This window comes from Chiloscyllium plagiosum, unplaced genomic scaffold, assembly GCF_037043375.1.
Source record: "Chiloscyllium plagiosum isolate Xiang-an unplaced genomic scaffold, Cpla_swu_hap1 HiC_scaffold_27, whole genome shotgun sequence".
Taxonomy (NCBI): domain Eukaryota; kingdom Metazoa; phylum Chordata; class Chondrichthyes; order Orectolobiformes; family Hemiscylliidae; genus Chiloscyllium; species Chiloscyllium plagiosum.
Window position 1 is genome coordinate 12800902 of NW_028270165.1, and position 21879 is coordinate 12822780.

Genomic DNA, 21879 nt, shown 5'->3' on the forward strand with positions numbered 1-21879 from the left:
GAAAGGATGAGGAGAAAAGAGACAGAATGGATGAGAGGGCAGAGGGTGGTGTGTAGAGAAACAGAAAATGGACAGGAACAGAGGGTGGGGTTAGAGAAAGATTGGGGGGGGGCAGAGGTTGGTGGGGGGGAAGAGAAAGACCTGCAGGGCAAAGGGTGGGGGGCAAAGAGAGAGAATGGGGCAGCAGAGAATGGTGGAGGGGGCCACAAGAGAATGGAGTACAGAGCATTGTGGGGTAGAGAAAGAGTGGAGTGCAGAGTGTGAGGGGAGAGAGAATAGATGGGAGTCAGTGGATGGCAGGAGAATGGACAGAGGGCAGAACGTGGGTAGAGAAAGAGAATAGATGGGGAAGAGAGGGATGGAGAGCAGAGGGTGTGGGGGAGAGAGAAAATGCATGGGGAGTCAGAAGATGGGAAGAAGGACTGGACGGGGATGCAGAGGGTGGGGGTGAGAGAAAGAAAGAGAGGATGGACAGTGTGCCGGGGGTGGCGAGGGAATGGATGGGGCTGCTGTGGGTGGCACGGGGGAATGGAGAGGGGGGAGCCATGAATGGCGGGGGAGAATGGATGGGGGTGCTGTTGGTGCCACAGTGGTGAATGGGCAGGTCGTGCCGTGGTTGGTGGGGGAGAATGGACAGGGGATGCTGTGTGTGGCGGGGAGAATGGTCAGGGGATGCTGTGGGTGGCGGGGAGAATGGACAGGGGATGCTGTGGGTGGCGGGGAGAATGGACAGGGGATGCTGTGGGTGGCGGGGAAAATGGCCAGGGGCACTGTGGGTGGCGGGAAGAATGGACAGTGGCACTGTGGTTGGCAGGGGGTAAGGCCAGAGGCACTGTGGTGGTGGAGGAATGGACAGGTGGTGATGTGGGGATGTTTGGGTCTTGGAGGGAGATGGTGGTGGTGAAAGCCTCCCACTCACTCCCAGCATCCCCTTCTCTGCACACATGCGGTGCACATTTTTGTGAGTCTGGATGGGATGCTGTTTGGAGGGTCAGTGTTGACTCGATGGGCCAAATGGCCTGCTCCCACACTGTAGGGAGTTGTCAAACCAACAACTTCTAATTGGTGAAGTAAAAGACCAGGAGCCAATCTTTAAGCAGTTTTCCATTTATTCACTCAAATTGCCCTTTCAATTGAATTCTTTGAATTTAATGTGTTCCGTTGTAGTTTAATTATGATCCATGAAAAGCAACATCCCAGTCACATCTGAGTGCAGAACCAACTCAACTGACTGAACAAGTGTAACAACTCTTCTGTATGCACTTTAGATGTGACATCCTCTCCCTCTCTCTCTGTTGACCCAATGGGATTACCAGAGCTAGAATTACCACTCTCAAAATACAATTGCTGATCTACTGTTTGCTTCTGCTGCTTAACATAAGGATTTAAAAGCTGCTAGCCTGATCTCGCAGAAAGCACAAAAACAGACTGTTCACTTGTGCCTGCGCAGAGATAAAATTTCATTTGGAATAGATCACAAAATAACAACAGGTGCCAATCCCACAACTCTGTGTGACACATGGAGGGAGGGGAGGGGAAGTAAAGTGTTTTACTCTTAGACGTTAGAGGGGAGGACAAAGTTTCAGCCAGTGGGAAGTTAAAATTAAACCCTGTGCTGTTTTCTGTTATAAAAACTCAAATCGCATGGATTTGGTGGGATTAAAAAATGAAGGAAAGGGAGCTTGCAAAGTTTCCAAGCCCCCACACACACAATTCCCACTGCTCAGCTGGAGACAGTGCTGCCCCCCCTCTGTTCAGGAGTAAACTCTGGAAAGGTGGTGGTATTGATAGTGAGGAGGATGGTCTCCGGCTATACTTTGATACCAATCAGCTGGTAAATGGGGCAGAGAGATGGAATTTAATCTCCAGGCATACTGGGAAATGTAATAATGGAAGAAAGTAATCAATAAATAGTAGGTCCCTACAGAGTGCTGAGGAACAAAGGAACCTTGCTGTCCAAGTCCAGAGATCCCCAATGATAAAACGAGGGAGTGAGGAAAGCATAGATTTGTATTTTTTTCATACAGAGGGTGGTACGTGTGTGCAATGGGCTGCCAGAGGAAGTGATGGGAGCTGGTACCATTATAACACTTAAAGGGCATCTGGTTGGGTATATGTATTGGAAGGGTTGAGAGAGAAATGGGTCAAATACTGGCAAATGGGTCACGAGATTAATTTAGGGTATCCAGTCAGCATGGGTGAGCTGGACTGCAGAGTCTGTTTCTGTGCTGTATGACTCTACCCGCCAAGTTCAATGCAAGTTTCAGAAACATGTCTGCAGCTTTATGCTTTTAGACATTAACGATGTTTCTGAATATATAATTTCAGCTGTTCTCAAAGATCAGCCATTTCTTGTGAACCCGTGTCTTCCAGGTTGAGACATCACCATCCATTCTCTCTCTTTCCCGAGAAGGGCTTGATACAGCATCAAAGAGGGTTCGAGGTACGAGAAAAGATGGGGGGAAGGTAGAAGGGAGAGAGAATGGACAGGGGTGCAGAGGGTGGGGAGGAAGAGGGAGAGAGAGAGAGAATGGATAGGGGAGCAGAGGGTAGGGGAGAGAGAGAGAAAATGGACAGGAGACAGAGGGTGGAGGGGAGGAGAAAGACTTGGGGACAGAGAATGGGGGGCAGAAAATGAGGGGGAGAGAGAGAGAATGGCTGGGCAGAGAGATTTGGTGAGTGCAGACTGTAAGGAGAGAGAGCATGCATGGGGACAGTGGGTTGGTGAAGTGACAGCTCAAATCCCACCTTACCCAGGAATGGTGTCAGTGTTCCATGAACTGGAACCCACTCCATCCACAGCAGACTTGGGGACAATCGTTTCTCAACAGACACATGGCTAAGACGGTAGATTCATATAATCCCTACGGGCCATTCGGCCCATAAAATTCAGACTGACCTTCCAAACAGCATCCCACTCACTTTCCCTGCAGTTCCCCATAGTTAACCCACCCTAGTTTGCAGATCCCTGGACACTTCAGCATGGCCAATCCACCCTAAACTTCAGATGGTAAGAATGTCGGAGGAAACTGGAGCATCCAGAGTTCACCCACGCAGACACAAAGGTGAGAACATGCCAAAGTCCACACAGAGAGCTGCAGGAGAGTGGATTGAACCCAAGTCCGTGGTACTGTGAGGCAGTGGTGCTAACCACTGAGCCACCATGCCACCCAGAGCTTTGAAGTTCTGCTTTGTCATTGTAGCTTCTGACTTCTCATGAGCCTTCAGCAGCGGCTCTCTCCTCCTGACATTGTTAGACCATGCCTGCTGCAACTTCCCTTTTCCATTTCTCCAGCCCTGAGCACACCGGTTCCCAAATCCTGGCGCCAGGCAGACACTGATGCAACCTGGTCTTCTGCTGCCAACTGCAGAGAATGGTGACAATCCCTGCCACTATTCTCTCCCTGACCCACACTGCCCCCTCCCCAACATTGTTCTTACTCCCACCAAGCAGCCTCGCTCGTGCAGACCTCTCTCAGATCCCCTTTATCTGTCTGACTTGTGCTGACATCCTCCTGACCCTGTCCACTGACCCAGTCAGAAGGCTTTGTCCGTAGAGGAATGACCATCTCCCAGAATAAAGTGTCCAGTTAACTTTCCCCTTTTCCCCCAACGTGTCTGCAGCCCGGCTTCCAGCTGCATCTTTCTGAGCTGAATGTCCTCCAGCCTGTGCTTGCCCTGGATCACAGTATCCAGAGCGTCTCAACTTCTGCAAATCGAAAGACAAGGCCCACCCTGCCCTCTCCAATATGTGTTGAGTAACTGCTTAATCGTTTCTGGTAGCTGAGCAGAGGCAGATAGCCAAATTTAGAACCCCATGAGGGTGGCCTCAACTGGGACATTGGGTTCATGTCTCACTACAGGTGACCCCACTACACTATACCCTCTCTCTCTCTCACTCTCACACTCATGCTCGCTCTCAGACACACACACATGCACACACCCTCTCACAGGCTTATACTCCATTACTCACACACTTTACCAAGCACGCACATACACAGACACACACATCAGTCTATGGTGTGAATTTGCAATTGCAGGATTTTAATTGCAAGTACATTCTATTTTGCTCAAAAAACGCACAATCTTCAGACAGTCTATCCATGTAATATGTTATAAATTCTACGATGGAAATAGAACCAGTCTGACTCAAAATTGGGATACAGACAGACTCTGACATGAGTGAATCTCATGGGATTTTTTTTTCCCAGAATATGGTTTCATCATTAGATTCTGAACCCCAGATTTCTGACTGAATTCCAATTCTGCCATCTGCCACAGTGTGATTCGAACCCAGGAGTCCCCAGAGCTGGGTTGATAGTCCAGTCGATAATGGCACTCGGCTGTCATTCCTTCAATCACCCTGCAATGGCCTCCACAGGTGGGAGGAGGGGGTAAAGCCCTTCCCTCACTGACAGCAGGTGAGCAGGCTGTCTCCGGTGTGGACCCACTGGTGCGTCTGCAGGCTGGAAGAATCAATGAATTTCTTCCTGCATTCTGAGCAGGTGATTGGCCGCTCCCTGTTGTGGACCCGCTGGTGAGCTTCTAAAATCTCAAAACAAATAATCAAGAAAGAACCCACTCTATTCACTACCGCAGACTTACAGCAAGGTTACACATTAAAAACTATGCACTTATCTGTTTCTGTGCTGTGAGCTCTCCCACACAGATTCCACCAAGACCAGTTGTGAATTTTGTGTTTGTTAATTTTCCCTAGATGCACTCCAATGTTCAGAGATACATGATTTCAAACAACAAAGGCAGGAACTACATAGATTCACTGCTGTGTCAGCTAGCAGTGTAGGATTTTCTCTCTATCTCTCTCTTTCAGACCATGTGGTCGCTGCCTTTAGCTGTCTTTCTCTCTTTTAAAAGTGCTGTTGACTTGATTTTTTTACTCCAAAGTTCCAAAACAATGCAACAGCATATAAAACAGTAATTGCTGCTCCTGGAATTCAAGGAAATCGCCTCCAACACTGAAAATACCTTTAAAAAAGAGAAGCTCTTACAGCCACAAATTTTCTCAGCCTCCAACTTGGATTAGTTCTTGGTGAACATTCCCATCTCCCAGGTTACAGTTATTGAAATAATCTGCTTTTCTATTTTTGCTACCAAAGTGGATAACCTCACATTTATCCACACTAAACTGCACCTGCAATACATTTACCCACTCACTCAGCCTGTCCAAATAACATTGCATCCTCCTCACAGCTCACCCTTCCACCCAGCTTTGTATCATCTGCAATTTGTGATATATTCCAATTAGTTTCTCATCTAAATCACTGACATATATTGTGAATACCTGGGGTCCTAGTCCCAATCCCTGCAGTTCCCCAATCATGAATCATTATACAACATCGATCTGACAGATCCTCCCTGACTGACCATACAAAATAGCAGATGTTAGCCTTATACATGTAATTACCAGGACTAAGACCATTTATAATGCTGCCTCCCAAGACCTACTTCACCTCAGAATGCAGCCTTTTGCCTGAAAAATGGGCGAGTTCTGAGAAATTTTACAAGGTAATAATCATACCCAGCCTGTAGTCCGGCACCCGGCAGAAACTATCAGATTGGATTATTACCTGTCTCCACCAAGCAGTGCGTCGTGTAGTTGATGTGGGTAAAGTCTTAACATGTAAACCTAGCTCAGGCGAAGAGGCTGAGGAGTTCCTTACCCGTTTTAAGGAATGCTATGGTGCTTCCTCTGGTGACGCTAACTACCTACAAGGGTGATCATCCCAATTTAATGCCCTATGTATGACTCTCTTACCTGATCAAGTACAGAAAGCTATTAAAACCCACAATATCCACTGGCAAGATGCTGAGGTTGCACAATTCAGCCGAGAGGTTTGTTACTTCTGAGAATGAAAGGATCCCAAGAGTAAGACAGAACTTGCCCAAACTACAGTGGCTAAACTTAAACCCAGGATTCAAAGTAGACCTTTTCGTCTGCAAGGTCAGTCAAGCTAGCAAATGAAACCCTCATACTATCGTCCAGTATGGCAGGACAGTAGAAATGGTACTGTGTATTCACAACATCCCAATGGACCTTGCAGTCCTCCTATGTATCCTCTCCCAACAGTCCATGATGCCTGTATACATCCTCTCATTACTCTTCACTGCCTCCCCCACCCCCTAGAGTCCCCCAAAAACTACACCTTTGTTTCAATTGCAATGAACCAGGACATTGGTCCAAGAACTGCCCTTTCCATAGCAGTCCCTGGTTCATCACCGCAGTAAAAACAACAGACAATCTCCTGATCTCCCTCCCCAGTGACCTCAGCAGGTTGCCCCTTTTACTGCACAAAACCCTTTTCAAAACTGACTCCCGGATATAGGGCAGCTTCCTGCTTTGAATTTTCCCATACTTACCGCTAGCCCAGAGGATGGACCTAAGCTAATTCTTAACCATAATGGCCATGATGTTGAATTTATGTTTGACACAGAAGCCACTGTTTCATCACTTCCCGTCCATCTTGCTAAAGCTTTTGATTTTCAAATCTTGGACGATGATGAAATCCTGCAATGTTTTGATGGTTCCTCTAATAAACATGCATACGCTGTCCCTCTGACAGTGGTGTGGAAAAATTGCGTCATGCGCCCTTTTTGCTTTGTTGTTACTAATGGATTACGTATCCCTCTACTTGCTAGAGATCTCCTCTGTCCTCTAAATATTACTATTGAATGTCATGATGATGGTATCCTGATTCAGGATCCACCTCATTTTGTTCAATGCATCAATACCAAACCAAAGCCTCCTCGATGGTGGTCATTTGATTTGGATCCTTATGCTTTTGATCCTATTTTACATAACGTCCCTCACCCCCACATTACTTTAGCTTATGATCTCAGGCTTGAACACACTATAATCCCTTACTGGTCACTACTCAGCACACTTGGGTGATTGGTGAGAACAGGTCACTAGCTGGTGGCGTTCTTTTCGTGTCAGTTCCTCTTCATAGCTGGATAACTGGCCCTCTCATTTTCCCCTGAGTCACCACTCACTTGAACCCAGAACATAAAGCCCAAGAAGTAGGTTTTGACACTAAGACTCTTTTTGACCATGCTGATCAAACTTGCCGTGAAATTCAGCTGCTCACTCAAAGATCAATCCTATTTTATGCACAGCCTTAGTCAATTCACGGCAACCTTCATCATCATTATGCCCACCATCACCCGCAGGACGCAGTATACCCTGGAGTCTGGGTGGACTCTAAAACATAAGTGGGCCTTGCTAAGGTCCCACCCATCATTGTTCTGATCAAACCTAATTCTGTCCTCCTGTCTATATCTCAATACCCCCTGAAACCAGAAGGTGAAGCTGGCATTCAACCTGTCATTGATTCGTTTCTACAGCAAGACCTTCTAGTCCCATGCCATTCTTCTGTCAATACACCTATATTTCCGATCCCTACACCGGGACATCCTGAATGTCGTTCACGACCTTCATGAAGGAAATAAAATCATTGAGGCTCATAATCCTCCAGTTGCTAATCCTGCTACTATCCTCAGCCAAGTTCCAGTTGATGCCAAGCTCTTCACTATCGTTGACCTCCAACATGCATTCTTTTGTCTTCCTTTGCATCCAATAGCCCAATACATTTTTGCCTTCTTTTAAGGGCCACCAATATATGTGGACTTGCCTACCTCAAAGGTTTATTCAGTCGCCGACACTCTTTTCAGAGACTCTTCACACCCAGCTTGAATTATTTGAATTTCCTGGAAACGCTACCCTAGTTCAATACATCGATGACCTCCGAGCTAGCCCTGACAAAGTGTCCAATCACACTGACTCCACTACCTTTCACAACCATCCACATCAATGTGGCTATATTGTACCCCCAAGCAAAGTTAACACTAATCAGAAAGAAGTTAAGTTCCTAGGTACTCTCATTTCTGAATTCGACCAGTGCTTGACACCTGAACGTATTGATCCTATTCTTTGTATTGCCCCTCCAACCACTCCTAAACAGATATGGTAGTTTCTTGACCTCATCAATTATTGCCGACAATGGATTCCTAATTGTGCCCTTCTGATCAAAAATTATCTCCCCTATCCTCGACTAATGTGCCTTAACGGTATGAACTCACCCCATAACAACTACAAGTCTTTACAGAGCTTAAAACTACCCTCTCTTCAGCACCCACGCTAGGCAGACGTTTGTATGACTGCCACTTTCATCTTTATGTTGCCATTCTTGATACCTGTGCAACAGCTGTTCTCACCCAGCAACATGGCTCCTCTTGGCGCCCTATTGCCTATTTTTCTACTAAGCTTGCTCAAGGCATGCCTTCCTGCACCCAGATTCTCTCTGCCATCCATACTATGGTAGTGGTGACCTCTAATATAACTTTACATCAAACTGTAGAAGTCTGTACCTCGCATTCTGCAGTATCCTTGCTGATTTCTAAACATAGAGGAGAAAATGAGGACTGCAGATGCTGGAGATCAGAGCTGAAAATGTGTTGCTGGAAAAGTGCAGCAGGTCAGGCAGCATCCAAGGAGCAGGAGAATTGACGTTTCGGGAATGAGCCCTTCTTCAGGAATGGGAAAGTGTGCCCAGCAGGCTAAGATAAAAGGTAGGGAGGAGGGACTTGCGGGAGGGGCATTGGAAATGCGATAGGTGGAAGGAGGTTAAGATGAGGGTAATAGGCCGGAGTGGGGATGGGGGCGGAGAGGTCAGGAAGAAGATTGCAGGTTAGGAAGGTGGTGCTGAGTTCGAGGGTTGGGACAGAGACAAGGTGGGGGGAGGGGAAATGAGGAAACTGGAGAAATCTGAGTTCATCCCTTGTGGTTGGAGGGTTCCTAGGCGGAAGATGAGGCGCTCTTCCTCCAACCGTCGTGTTGCTATGGTCTGGCGATGGAGGAGTCCAAGGACCTGCATGTCCTTGGTGGAGTGGGAGGGGGAGTTGAAGTGTTGAGCCACGGGGTGGTTGGGTTGGTTGGTCCGGGTGTCCCAGAGGTGTTCTCTGAAACGCTCCGCAAGTAGGCGGCCTACTGTACATTGGGGAGACTAAACGCCTCCTAGCAGAGCGCTTTAGGGAACATCTCTGGGACACCCGCACCAATCAACCACACCGCCCTGTGGCCCAACATTTCAACTCCCCCTCACACTCTGCCGAGGACATGGAGGTCCTGGGCCTCCTTCACCGCTGCTCCTTCACCACCAGACGCCTGGACGAAGAACGGCTCATCTTCCGCCTCAGAACACTTCAACCCCAGGGCATCAATGTGGACTTCAACAATTTCCTCATTTCCCCTTCCTCCACCTCACCCCACTTACAAACTTCCAGCTCAGCACTGTCCCCATGACTTGTCCTACCTGCCTATCTTCTTTTCCACCTATCCACTCCACCACCCCCTTCCCCCATACCTATCACCTTCTTCCCACCCCCACTCACCTATTGTACTCTATGCTACTTTCTCCCCACCCCCACCCTGCTCTCATCTATCTCTCCACCCTCCAGGATCTCTGCCTATATTCCTGATGAAGAGGTTTTGCCCGAAACGTCGATTTTACTGCTCCTCGGATGCTGCCTGAACTGCTGTGCTTCTCCAGCACCATTCGAATCTAGACTCTGGTTTCCAGCATCTGCGGCCATTGTTTTTACCGAGAGGAGACAGTGAGACAGGGGAGGATTGGAAACCGCGGGAGGAGGGAGACTGCGGAGTTTATAAACTCCTTGGGGAGGCCTGAGGCTGCGAATAAAAGCTCCACAGGCCCAGTGTTTACTTTGTTTGGGGAAGGACCTCTGGGGGCAACTGGTCGCCATATTCGTGAGGGTACGACGCATGTTGTCTTGGGGCGGGGAGCGCGAGCATCCATCTTGGTGAGGGCACCATCAACTGTCATTTCTGGGAGAGAATTCCAACTTTGTGGCAGCCTTTGTGTCAACTAGGATTTTCTCATTCTGGATGTAAGTTTGCTCGCTGAGCTGGAAGGTCATTTTCAGATGTTTCATCACCATACTAGGTAACATCATCAGTGAGTCGAGTGAAGCGCTGGTATTATGTCCTGCTTTCTATTTATGTCTTTTGGTTTCTTAGGGTGAGTGATATCATTTCCATTCTTTTTCTCAGAGCATGGTAGATAGGGTCCAAATCAATAGATTTCCAGTTAGAATGACATGCTCCAAGGAATTCTTGTGTGTGTTTCTGGTTGGCTTATAGGATGGTGGTTTGTCATAAGATGGATGGATGGTCCCAGTCAACATGGTGTCCTCCTTTGTATGTAAAGATACTAGTGTTAGTGGATCATGTGTTTTTGTGGCTAGTTGATGTTCATATATCCTGGTGGCTAGTTTTATACCTTTTTGTCAGATGTAGTATTTGTTACAGTCATAGAACCCCTATGTGGAAATATGCCCTTCGGCCCAACAACTCCATACCGACCCTGTAGAGAGTATGCCAGCCAAGCCCATTCCTGTACAATTACCCCTAACTTATGTACCACTATGGGCAATTTTAGCATGGTCAATTCACTTAGCCTGCGTATCTTTGGATTGTATCTTTGGAGGAAACCGGAGCACCCGGAGGAAACCAGCACAGACACGGGGAGATTGTGCACATTCCACACAGACAGTCGCCCCAGGATGGGATTGAACCCGGGTCCCTGGTGCTGTGAGGCAGCAGTGCTAACCACTTATATTTCAACAGTCTTTCAACTTTAAACACATTCATCACAATCTTCCCAGAGGATTAGACTGTTCTCTCTCATTAGAGATGGCTGGTGGTGGTTTATCTTGAGGGTCACCACACCTCAGCTGAGGGGAAAGGCCGAGAAGGAGATCCTCACATTTCTCCAGCTTGGGTGATACATAATGTGAAGCACCTTGGTGTACTTTTGTTGAAATGTTATCATCAGTATTAGCTGCTGCTGTTGCTGTCATTTATTGGCAAGACTCATATGTCAAGTGAAACAATTCCAGCAAGAAGTTGGCAGCTGGCAGAGCTCCCCCATCCAATGCCAAAAAAGTTGCTTTTGTTGGTGAAAGAAAATTGGCAAAGAAAAAAAAAGTAAAGTGTCATGTACCTTTAGAAAGAGTGGAAGGGTTGATTTTTCAAAATAAATGAAAACAACATTAATGAAGTGGAGCAACAGACTAAATGAACAACGCAGGTTTCTTTTCACATAACTGCACTACTGCAAACGTCTGTATTATGGGAAAATGCTATGTGCTAAAATCTGTTCTTATTTTGTAAAGAGTCAGGTCAATAGGTTTAATTTTGTCAACAGTGATCAATAAGATCTTGATTGATACAGCATCTATGTGAGATACACTGGGAGTTAATATTTGATCGAGTAAGTCTCCACTAACCACCACAAGAACAAAGATTTTCCCTGTCTGAACTGTCAGAAAGATGTGCTTTCTTCACAAATTTTAACTTCTTAATGTGTTTGTATGTCTTGCAATATTTGATTTTAAACTATGTAATTTACAGTGAAAATGAATTGTTTGTGCTTTTTAATGTTGATTTTAAGGTCGCTGATAAGAAACGATGTATGCATTTAAGCCGTCTAAAAATAGAATGTTTTTCATACTCAAAGTTGCTGTGCAAACAAAACACAATTTGGGAGGTGATGGTTGTTCCCTATCTCAAAGCCAATATAAATAATACCTGTGCTGTCAACACATGCAACCACTGCCTTTCACTCTTTTTTTTTGAAAATCATTGGGAATTTAACACATCACACTACTGCAGCAGTATCTGAGCACGTTACATCGGGCTTCCCATCAGGATGCTGGAACAAACCTCAACCTATTTTGGGATGTTGGGGAAAGTGCAAAATAAATGAATCACTGGTATATACCCTGTGGTTAAAGAGCGCTACAACAGTATTGTACGGACATGTCAGCTGTCTTGGTGAGACCTAACTTTACTCTGCGACACCTTGATTGGTTGTCGCTGACTGCATGTAAAACGAAACATTATGGAGTAAAGACATTTTTGCGACTGAAAATGTTTTATTTGGCCTTCAGCAGTCACACCTACAGTTTTACCATATATTTTGCTGCTTATTTTGATTTAACTTGATGATGATATGTAATCTCAGTTGCTAAACAACCCTCAGTGGAGCCTCAAGCGTTATTTGAGATCCAACACAAAAGCCAACTTCTTCCGAATGCAAAATGTTGCAGACTACAAAGAAAAATCACACAAAAGCATTTATCCACACCCAGATCGATTTACCGCAAGAAATAGCAGTATTGGCCATTCTGCTCCACCATTCAGTGAGATCATGTCTGATCTGATAACCCTCAATTCCATTTTCCTGCCTTTTCCCCAAAACCCTTGATTCCCCACTGATCTTCCTTTGACACCTTCAATTTTTCAGAAGTTTAACTTATCTAGAACTTTGAAGACTGAGACACTTGGACACACAGGACCAACATCAGTCCTTGTTAATTGTCCTTGCTTCTGTGCCATAGAAAATTGTTTTCTGGATCCTTGTTTGAGTCTACAAACTGCTCAATAAGCTCAAACAACCCTCTTCTGTTCTTCTCATGAACCAATATCTCTGATAGCTCCATTTCAATGAAACTGAAAAAGCTTCCTATCACTTTTGGTTGCAGCCAATAGGGCCAATATTAAAGATGATTCTCATTTTTCTAAATACTTGAAATAGATTCAATTAATTTTAAACAAACAAGTTCTGACACATGTTCAGATTCGTTTGAGAAGTTTAGCAGAATTGTTTTTCTTAGATGGGACAGTGAAACTTCTTTAGATTGTTTCCACTATTGGAGGTCTACCTCCAGTTCTTTTTCTTAGCACATTATAATGATCTTCTGAACTAGTTTTATTTCATTATATCCATCCCTTCAAACAAACCAATTCTTCCCATCAGTAAATTCATCCATCTCCAGCACATTCTAGGTGATATTGTTCCTTAAATTCCATTAAAATGTCCTATCTCTTTCCTTAAATCTATGCCCCCTAATTGCTGAAGCCGTCCACCAAGGGGAAAAGTTTCTTCCTATCTAGACCCTAAGTGTCTTATCTGTACAAACAGGTCCTCACCCAGCCTTCTCTGCTCTAAGGAAAATACCCTCAGCCGATCTAATCACTCTCATAGCTGAAACCCACCAACATGCACCACCCTGGGTTAGTATTCCCTTCTGCACCCTTTCTAGTGCCATCACATCCTTCTAATAATGTGACGACCAGATCCAGTACTCCAGCTGTGGCCCAACGAATGTCTTGTACAGTTCCATCATGATCTCCTGGCTCTCATGTTCAATGCCTTAACTATTGAGGGCAAATATTTCATCTGCCGCCTTAACCATTTCATCCACATGTCCTGTTGCCTTCAAGAATCTATGAACACATATACCTTTCTCTGATCTTCAGTACATTCTAAGTTCTTGTGATTCTTCATGTACTCCCTTGCCTGTTGATCCTCCTGAAATGTACCATCTCAATCTTTTCAGGATTGAACTCCATCTGTCATTGTTCTGCCCAGCTGACCAACCCATCTTTATTGCCCTGTCGTGCAAAACTTTCCTCCTTGCCATATATTAGTGTGGGTTCTGAATTTCTTTTGGGCCTGATTTATTTAGGTTGCTATGTGTTTATTTTGTGGGATATTTTAAGAAGATTGGGAGGACACTTGGATCCAGTATCTGTTTATACCCAAAGAAGAAACTCAAACCAGAAATTTTTTTGATCCAGTGTTTTCCCTGGTAACATTTTCACAATGACTTCAATTCCTGCAACACCCTTAGCTTAACTTAAACTATGTTCAAATCGAGACATTACTGAATGGAGATCATAACTTCTTGTACTATTAAATCTGTCTCCAGCAATGCTGCAAATTAGGTAACCTTGCATTATTATTTTATAACTGTGCTCAAAACCTTTTCTAAAAAGTGACCGGATGAAGATTGAAGTTGACTGAACTGCTTTATTCATTTTAAAATATTGCCAAAAAAAGTAAATGTTCAACATATGCAATATTTTTCTTTCTCTAAAATAGGTAATGAGGTGAAAGGGAATAATGGACAAAGCAATGAAAACAATGCTGACTCTAATTCAGCAAGTATGTTCTTTTCAATAAGTTTAATTCAATATTTACATTAATTACAGTTATGTGAGTGACACAAATAACAATACTTTAAGGCTGTTACTTAAGTTTAGAAATTCAATCACACTCTGTGTAGATGGCTTAAAATCATTATATCAAAAGCTTAAAGCGCTTGCATAAAACACAACCTCAGTTATGTTCATTATTTCTCAAAATGGGTTATCAAGTAAAAGGGAAGTATTATTGGAGATTTGATGACAGCGGGCAAAATGGCAACTCTAATTTCGCAAGTATGCAAGGTTTAAGCTTAAAATGCATGACAGGTTTATTTATCCAAGAAATAAGCACCTTTGCTCTCTCTAATATTAACTCCAATTATCAATATTTGATATGAAATTAGAAGATCTAGCTTGAGAAATCTACAACGTATTGCCACATGCTTGCCATAAATACGACAGGAACACAGTAAAAGTAGTGAAAATTAAGTCAGATCTTTGTGGTTACAGATCCATAAGATACAGAAGCAGAATCAGTCCATTCGACTTGTTGAGTCTGCTCCACCATTCGATCATGGCCAATGTTTCTCAACTCCATTCTCCTGCTTCCCCCCTGTAACCCTTGATTTCCTTACTAATCAAGAGCCTATCTTTATCTGATTTAAAAGCACTCAGTTACTTTCCTCATTTCAGTGGCAATGAGTTCCACAGAGTCAGCTCTTTCTGACTGAAAAAAATCTTCCTTATCTCATCCCAGCATTTCTTGCCACCGAGAACTATGGGGGCAGAATCCATGTCTATACTTCCTTGCATGGTAATTTGTAAATAACATTTGTTTTTTCAGGTTCATTAGCTGCTGCTTCAGTGTGTTGGTAGATTTGTGGGCTACCATGATGCGGAGAGGTTTGAGTTGTCTGGACATCATTTCACAGATGTCTTTGATGTAAGGTAATGTGGCTAGGGTTTCTGCGCATGTGTCTGCTTGTTTGAGTTTGTTGTTGAGAAATCAGCGGACAGGGTTTATTGGGTACCGTTCTTCTTGAATATGTTGTATAAGTATTTATCTTCTGCTCTTCGTAGTTCCTGGGTGGTGCAGTGTGTAGTGGCTCGTTGAAATAGTGTTCTGATGCAGATTCGTTTGGGATGATTTGCTTCTGCATTAGGTACTTGGGTCTGTGTATGTTGTTTTCCTGTAGACGTTAGTCTGAAGTTCCCTATTGACTGTTCGCTCTACTGACATCTAGGAATGGCACTTTGTTGTTGTTCTCCTCTTTTGTGAATTTTATGCCAGTAAGGATATTGTTGATGGTGTTGTAGGTTTCTTCTAATTTGTTTCATTTTCTGATGACAAAGGTGTCATCACTGTGGCGGACCCAAAATTTGGGTTGGAGCGTTGGGAGGGCTGTTTGTTCGAGTCTCTGCATTATTGCTTCTGCTAGGAACCTTGATATTGGTGGTCTCATGGGTGTTCTGTTGATTTGTTTGTAGGTCTTGTTATTGAATGTGAAGTGGGTAATAAGATACGGTCCACAAGCTTGACAATGTTATCTTTGCTGATGAAGTTGGTGCTGTTTGGTGTTTGTGTCTTTGGTGGTTCTTGTAGTGTAGTCAGTGTTTCTTTGGCCACGTTGATGTTAATGGATGTGAACGGGGCTGTTATGTCAAAGGACAGCATTATTTCATCCTCTTCTATCTTGGTGTCTTTGGTGTTCAGGAATTCTTGGGTAGAGTGAATGGAGTGGCATGGATCTTCGACTTGGTGTTTTAGTCTTCACTGGAGGTCTTTGACCAGTCTGTATATTGGTGGTGTTCCGGGTAGTGAGACTATGGGCCTGAGGCGGGCGGGGGGCTCCTAGTTTGAAGAGGAGGAGAACAACAACAAAGTGCCATTTCCTAGATGTCACAGTAGAGCGAACAGTCAATGGGGAACTTCACACTAGCGTCTACAAGAAACAATACACACGGACCAAATACCTAACTACAGAAGCAATCATCCCAACGCCCACAAACGAAGCTGCATCAGGAGATTATTTCAACGAGCCACCACACATTGCAGCACAGAGGAACTGCGAAGAGCAGAAGAGAAATACGTATACGTACTCAAGAACGGATACCCAATAAACCCAGTCCGCCGATTTCTCAATGATGCTTCCAAGCTAACCCTCAAATTTGGTTTGTCCCTGCATTCTTTCCTGGCTGTCTTTTGTGGGTTTTGAAAACTTTCCCAATCCTCTGACTGAGGATAAGAGTTGGGAAGTTGTGTTGTGGCTGTACAGGACCACTTTTGGAATATTGTGTGCAATTCTGGTCTCGCTCCTATCAGAATGATGTTGTGAAACTTGAAAGGGTTCAGAACGCATTTAAAAGGATGTTGCCAGGGTTTGAGCTGAATGGGCTGGGCTGTTTTTCCTCGTGCATCAGAGGCTGAGGGGTGACTGAGAGTCAATAATAAAATCATGAGAGGCATGGATAGGGTAAATAGACAAGGACATTTCCCTGGGTGAGAGAGTCCAGAACGAGAGGGTAAAAGGTTTAGGGTGGAGGAGGGCAAGATTTAAAAGGGTCCTAAGGAGTAACCTTTTCATGCAGAGGGTGGTGTGTGTAAGGAATGAGCTGCCAGAGGAAGTGGTGGATGTTGATACAGCTATGACATTTAAAAGGCATCTGGATAGGTATATGAATAGGAAAGATTTAGAGGGATATGGACCAAGTGCTGGTAAATGGGACTAGATTAGGCTAGGATATCTGGTTGGCCCGAAGGGGCTGTTTCTGTGCTGTAGATCTGACTCTGGCTTGCCACTAACATTTGCCATGTCTGTATGTTTAGTTTCTCTCGGGTTGTCTGTGTCAATGCCTTAATGTCACATTCCACCCACCACATACCACCAACACCACCCCCACCCACCACAGGGACGATAACCAATTCATGTCTTTTTTTTTTATCAAGAAGCTGTATTGCAGGTTCAACCTGAATTTACACTTGTTTTGCTTCCCAAAATCAGACTTGCTCACTCTCAGCAATATCCCAATATCCTGAAAGATATTAACTTTCACGTGGTGTTATCCAAAATTCGAAGGTGTCAGTCCTGACGTTTTTGCTTTTTCTGTCCCTGTAAGATCCTGAATCAGCAACTTCAGGAGAATTAATTTGAGGGAGTGAGAATGGAGGAAGAGAGAGAGAGTGGGATGCTTTCAATTTTGTGGAACAGCAAAAGAAAAAAATGTTCTGCAGAAAGTGGAGTAGCTTGTTCTGAATTTCTACCCTGGACTGACCGTGATGACTTTTGTAATCTCTTTTTCCAGAGTATTTGAAGATCTGAAGACTGAAGTTTAAAAATCAACAGATGAAGGGCCTATGCCTGAATCGTCGATTCTCCTGCTGTTTGGATACTGCCTGACCTGCTGTGCTGTTCCAGCACCGCACTTTTCAACTCCTCTCCAGCGTCTACAGTCCCCACTTTCACATCAATGTATGACAGTCACTCAATCCATCGGGACCTCAACGATTTTGAACTATGATTCTGTGAGAAGGAGCAAAACATTTTGGTTCCTGTTTCAGACCATTTTCAGCATTAGTGGGACTGGATGAGAGTCTCTACTGTTACAGCGCACTGTGTGTAAAGCCTGAAACAGTTATACAGCCAGGAAAAAGGAATTTACTGTGGGCAGGGGCTGTAGCTGCGGCCATGGTGAAACCAGAGGAATCCCACACTGTGGAGAAACCATGGAAGTGTTGCGACTGCGGGAGAGGCTTCCATGCACCATCTGTCCTGGAGATTCATCGGCGAAGTCACACTGGGGAAAGGCCGTTCTCCTGCCCCGAGTGCGGGAAAGGCTTTACTTGCTCCTCCCATCTGCTGGACCACCGCCGAGTCCACACTGGGGAGAAGCCATTCTCCTGCCCTGAGTGTGGGAAGGGCTTCACCTACTCCTCCCACCTGCTGGCCCACCAGCGCGTCCACGCTGGGGAGAGGCCCTTCCCTTGCTCTGAATGTGGGAAGGCCTTCAGCGAATCCTCGGACCTGCTGAAGCACCAACGGGTCCACAGAGGGGAGAGGCCATTCAGCTGCCCTGAGTGCGGGAAGGCCTTCAGTGATTCCTCTACCCTGCTGAGGCACCAGTGGGTCCACACAGGGAAAAGACCGTACTCGTGCCCTGAGTGCAGGAAGGGCTTCACCCGCTCTTCTGCTCTGCTGACCCATCTGCGGGTCCACACGGGTGAGAAGCCCTTCAGCTGCCCCGAGTGTGGGATGGCCTTCAGCAGGTCTTCCCACCTGCTGAGGCACCAGCGGGTCCACACTGGGGAGAGGCCCTTCTCCTGCCTCCAGTGCGGAAAGTGCTTTACCCAGCCCTCCAACCTGCTGACCCACCAGCGGATCCACACCTGCGAGAGACCGTTCTCCTGCCCCGAGTGCGGGAAGGGTTTTGCTGTTTCCTCTCACCTCGTGGCCCACCGGCGGGTCCACACAGGGGAGAGGCCATTCAGTTGTCCCGAGTGCGGGAATGCCTTCAGCAATTCCTCTGCCCTGCTTCGGCACCAGCGCGTCCACACTGGAGAGAAGCCGTTCTCCTGCCCCGAGTGTGGGAAGGGCTTTACCCGCTGGTGGTGGGAAGCACCAGCAAGTCCACACCGGGGAGAGGCCCTTCAGCTGCCCTGAGTGCGAGAAGAGGTTTACATTTTCCCGCAACTTGCGGAAGCACCAGCGCTCACAACAATCAGATTCCAACGCTGACATTGCCATGAGTCCCCCCCAGGACTGATTCTCCTGACAGTGGGTGCAGTGGGAGAGTTGGTGCACTGTATTTGTTTTCCATTGGACTGCAACCCCACGGTGGCTCAGGGGTGGCATGGTGGCTCAGTGATTAGCACTGCTGCCTCATGGCACCAGGAACCAAGGATCAATTCCACCCTTGGGGCGACTGTCTGTGTGGAGTTTGTGGAGGGTAGGAGAATGGATGAGATAAGAAACCGCTGCCTTTCTTGAGACAAGTCTCCCGGAGAGAAGTTGCTGACTGTCTGTCTGATCTGTTGATCCTCACAGTGCCCCATTGCCCTCAGTTAATTGGAGGAGGTCCACACGGATGTACCGAAGCCCCTCTTTAGACAGTGGAAGGAAACCTGTGCAGACAGGGAAAACATGCAAACTCCACACAGACAGTTACCTGAGGCTGGAATTGAACCTGGGTCCCTTATGCTGTGAGGTAGCAATGCTAAGCAGTGTGCCACCCCAATATGTTATAAAACTGGAATAAACCTACTAAGTTGGAAATGTGTCCATACCAAGAACTTCCTGTAAATGTTTGGAAGCAAATGTCCACCGGAATTGTCTTTGGGATGGATCCAAAACTAACTTCGTTAATGATTGAAATTACTTTGACCTCTGGAACTGTCTGCCAGAGAGTGTGTTGGAGTCAGATTCAATTATGGATCATTAAACTGAAAAGGAAAGCAATTGCAGTGTTCAGTGAAGAATAGTACAAGGTACTGTAGTGGGCGGCACGGTGGCACAGTGGTTAGCACGGTGGGCGGCACGGTGGCACAGTGGAGATCCGGGTTCAATTCCCGCCTCAGGCGACTGACTGTGTGGAGTTTGCACGTTCTCCCCGTGTCTGCATGGGTTTCCTCCGGGTGCTCCGGTTTCCTCCCACAGTCCAAAGATGTGCAGGTCAGGTGAATTGGCCATACTAAATTGCCCGTAGTGTTAGGTAAGGGGTAGATGTAGGGATATGGGTGGGTTGCGCTTCGGCGGGGCGGTGTGGACTTGTTGGGCCGAAGGGCCTGTTTCCACACTGTAATCTCATCTCATCTAATCTAATATGAGTTTCCTGATTGGGGCTGTTCACTTGCTCCTGTTACCATTTCAGGTTGCTAACTTTTCGTTAGCATCCTGCACATGTTGGGATTTTTTCTCCTTTCTATATCTCCTTGAGTGACTCAGTGACAAATCTAGTTTATGAATTGTTCCTATGATATCTCATGAGAGGGTTTATGATATTCACAGTGTGTCCAAGTGACGAAAAACAAACTGTTCATCTTAAATATTTGATTTTAAACAATGGAAATAAAATTAATGTTTGGAAAACACAACTTGCTGTGTAGTCAGATAATCAGAAATAGGAATGGGAGTAAGTAATTGACCGTTGAGATGCTCTGTCTTTCATTTATCTAAATTCTCTTTCCTGCACTTGTTTTTTCATGACTTCATCTGCTGAAGTGACTGCACTCCAAAAGCTTGTGATTTCAACATCAGAGCATAAGAACTAGGAGCAAGAGTCAGCCTTCCGGCCCTTCGAGTCTGCTCCACCACTCAATAAGATCATGACTAATCTTTTTGTGGACTATGCTGCACTTATCTGCGTTTTCACCATATCCTTAATTCTTTTATTTTTCAAAAACGTATCTACTGATTCTAGTGATTGCTGAAGTAATGTCAAATACTTCCCTGGGCAAGGAATTCCATAGATTAACAACCCTCTGGGTGAAGAAGTTTCTTCTCAGTTCAGTTTTAAACCTGATTCCTCTAATCTTGAGGCCATGTGCTTTTATCCTAGTCTCACCTACCAATGCAACATCCTACTTTTATTTCTTTCATAATTTAATATATTTCTGTAAGATCCCCTCCAAACAAACCTGCTGGACTATAACCTGGTGTCATGTGACTTATGACTAAAAAATTTGTTATTACGCATCCTCATAGCTGTGGGATTTCAGGGCTCGAAGATAGGGACACTACCACTGCGCCATAAAAATAACCCTCTGCAGCAAATAGGCCTTCTTCTATTGAATGAATGGGCAGAGGTTCCTTCTCAACATGGGATACAAATATTATATCCTCAGAGCCCATTACACTAAATTGAGCCCTCTTCGATTGAATGAATGGATGCGGAGGTGCCACAGTTGAATTGGTTGATAACGTTAAAAATCACATCTTCCCCCTGAATATGTGACACTACCGCTATAGCCCCAGAGCCCGTTGCAGTAAAGTGGGTCATCTGCTGTTGAATGAATGAACGGGAATGAAAAGGGCGGATACACTGACGTGGTTGTGAAATTCCCAACCAATCCCAAAGCTTGTGGTCGGTACCGACTAATCGGAGAGAGATATTACAGAAGGTTAGACCAACACGACACGGAATGCCAGCTGCCATTGGTCAGGTGGAGTAAGGTGCGCTCTGATTGGAGGGGACGCGGATGACGAGCGTCACTGAAGGAGGAGACGGAATGAAGAAGAAAAACAAAGATGGCGGCGCGAGGCTGCGGTTTTCTCATCGACTCAGCGGGCGGTTTCTGACGGAGGGAGGGGGCAGACAGGCATCGTTTACCTCAGAAAATACCTTTAAAATACATTTCAAATTAAAGTCGGACCTTTTCAAACAAAAGTTGTGAAAAAAAGGAGACAGTCCCCGGTGGGGTTTATTGTTTATTTTTGTATAATTCCCGGGGCCCGGGAAGGGGGAGGTGACGGTAACCGGGTGAACGATAAAACAAATTAAAAATGTCGGCGGTGGAGGAGAGAGAGAGCCGGCGCCCGCGGCGTCTTCGGCGGCGGCCGGAGCCCAGGAGCTCAACAACCCCCCGGAGCTGGAGGAAGGTCCGAGCTCCAAGAAGCGGGGGGTCCGGCTGGAGGCTGGATTTGCTCAAGGCTTGTATCTATTAACTTATTTAAATGGTACCTACTGTATGGGGGGCTATGGTTTACATTAAAACCGGAGGGTCATGTCAGAGTGTTTGTTTATATTGAGCAGTTGTAGTTGGTAAAATACACTCCCTGGAGGAGCACCTTCTATGATGCTGCATTTCTTGCCTTCTGCCCTTTCCTCATTTGTTATCTCCCATTTGATTTTACATT

General features: G+C 45.6%; 1 pseudogene across 1 annotated transcript in view; it reads left to right on the top strand.

The window, feature by feature from the left end:
• Window positions 1-20112, top strand: part of LOC148143148 (uncharacterized) — a 32553-nt pseudogene extending 12441 nt beyond the window's left edge. The window contains exon 2 of the transcript XR_015751121.1: window positions 17333-20112. The product of XR_015751121.1 is annotated as an uncharacterized LOC148143148 (transcript). The remainder of the gene's footprint in view (window positions 1-17332) is intronic.
• The last annotated feature ends 1767 nt before the right edge of the window (window positions 20113-21879 follow it).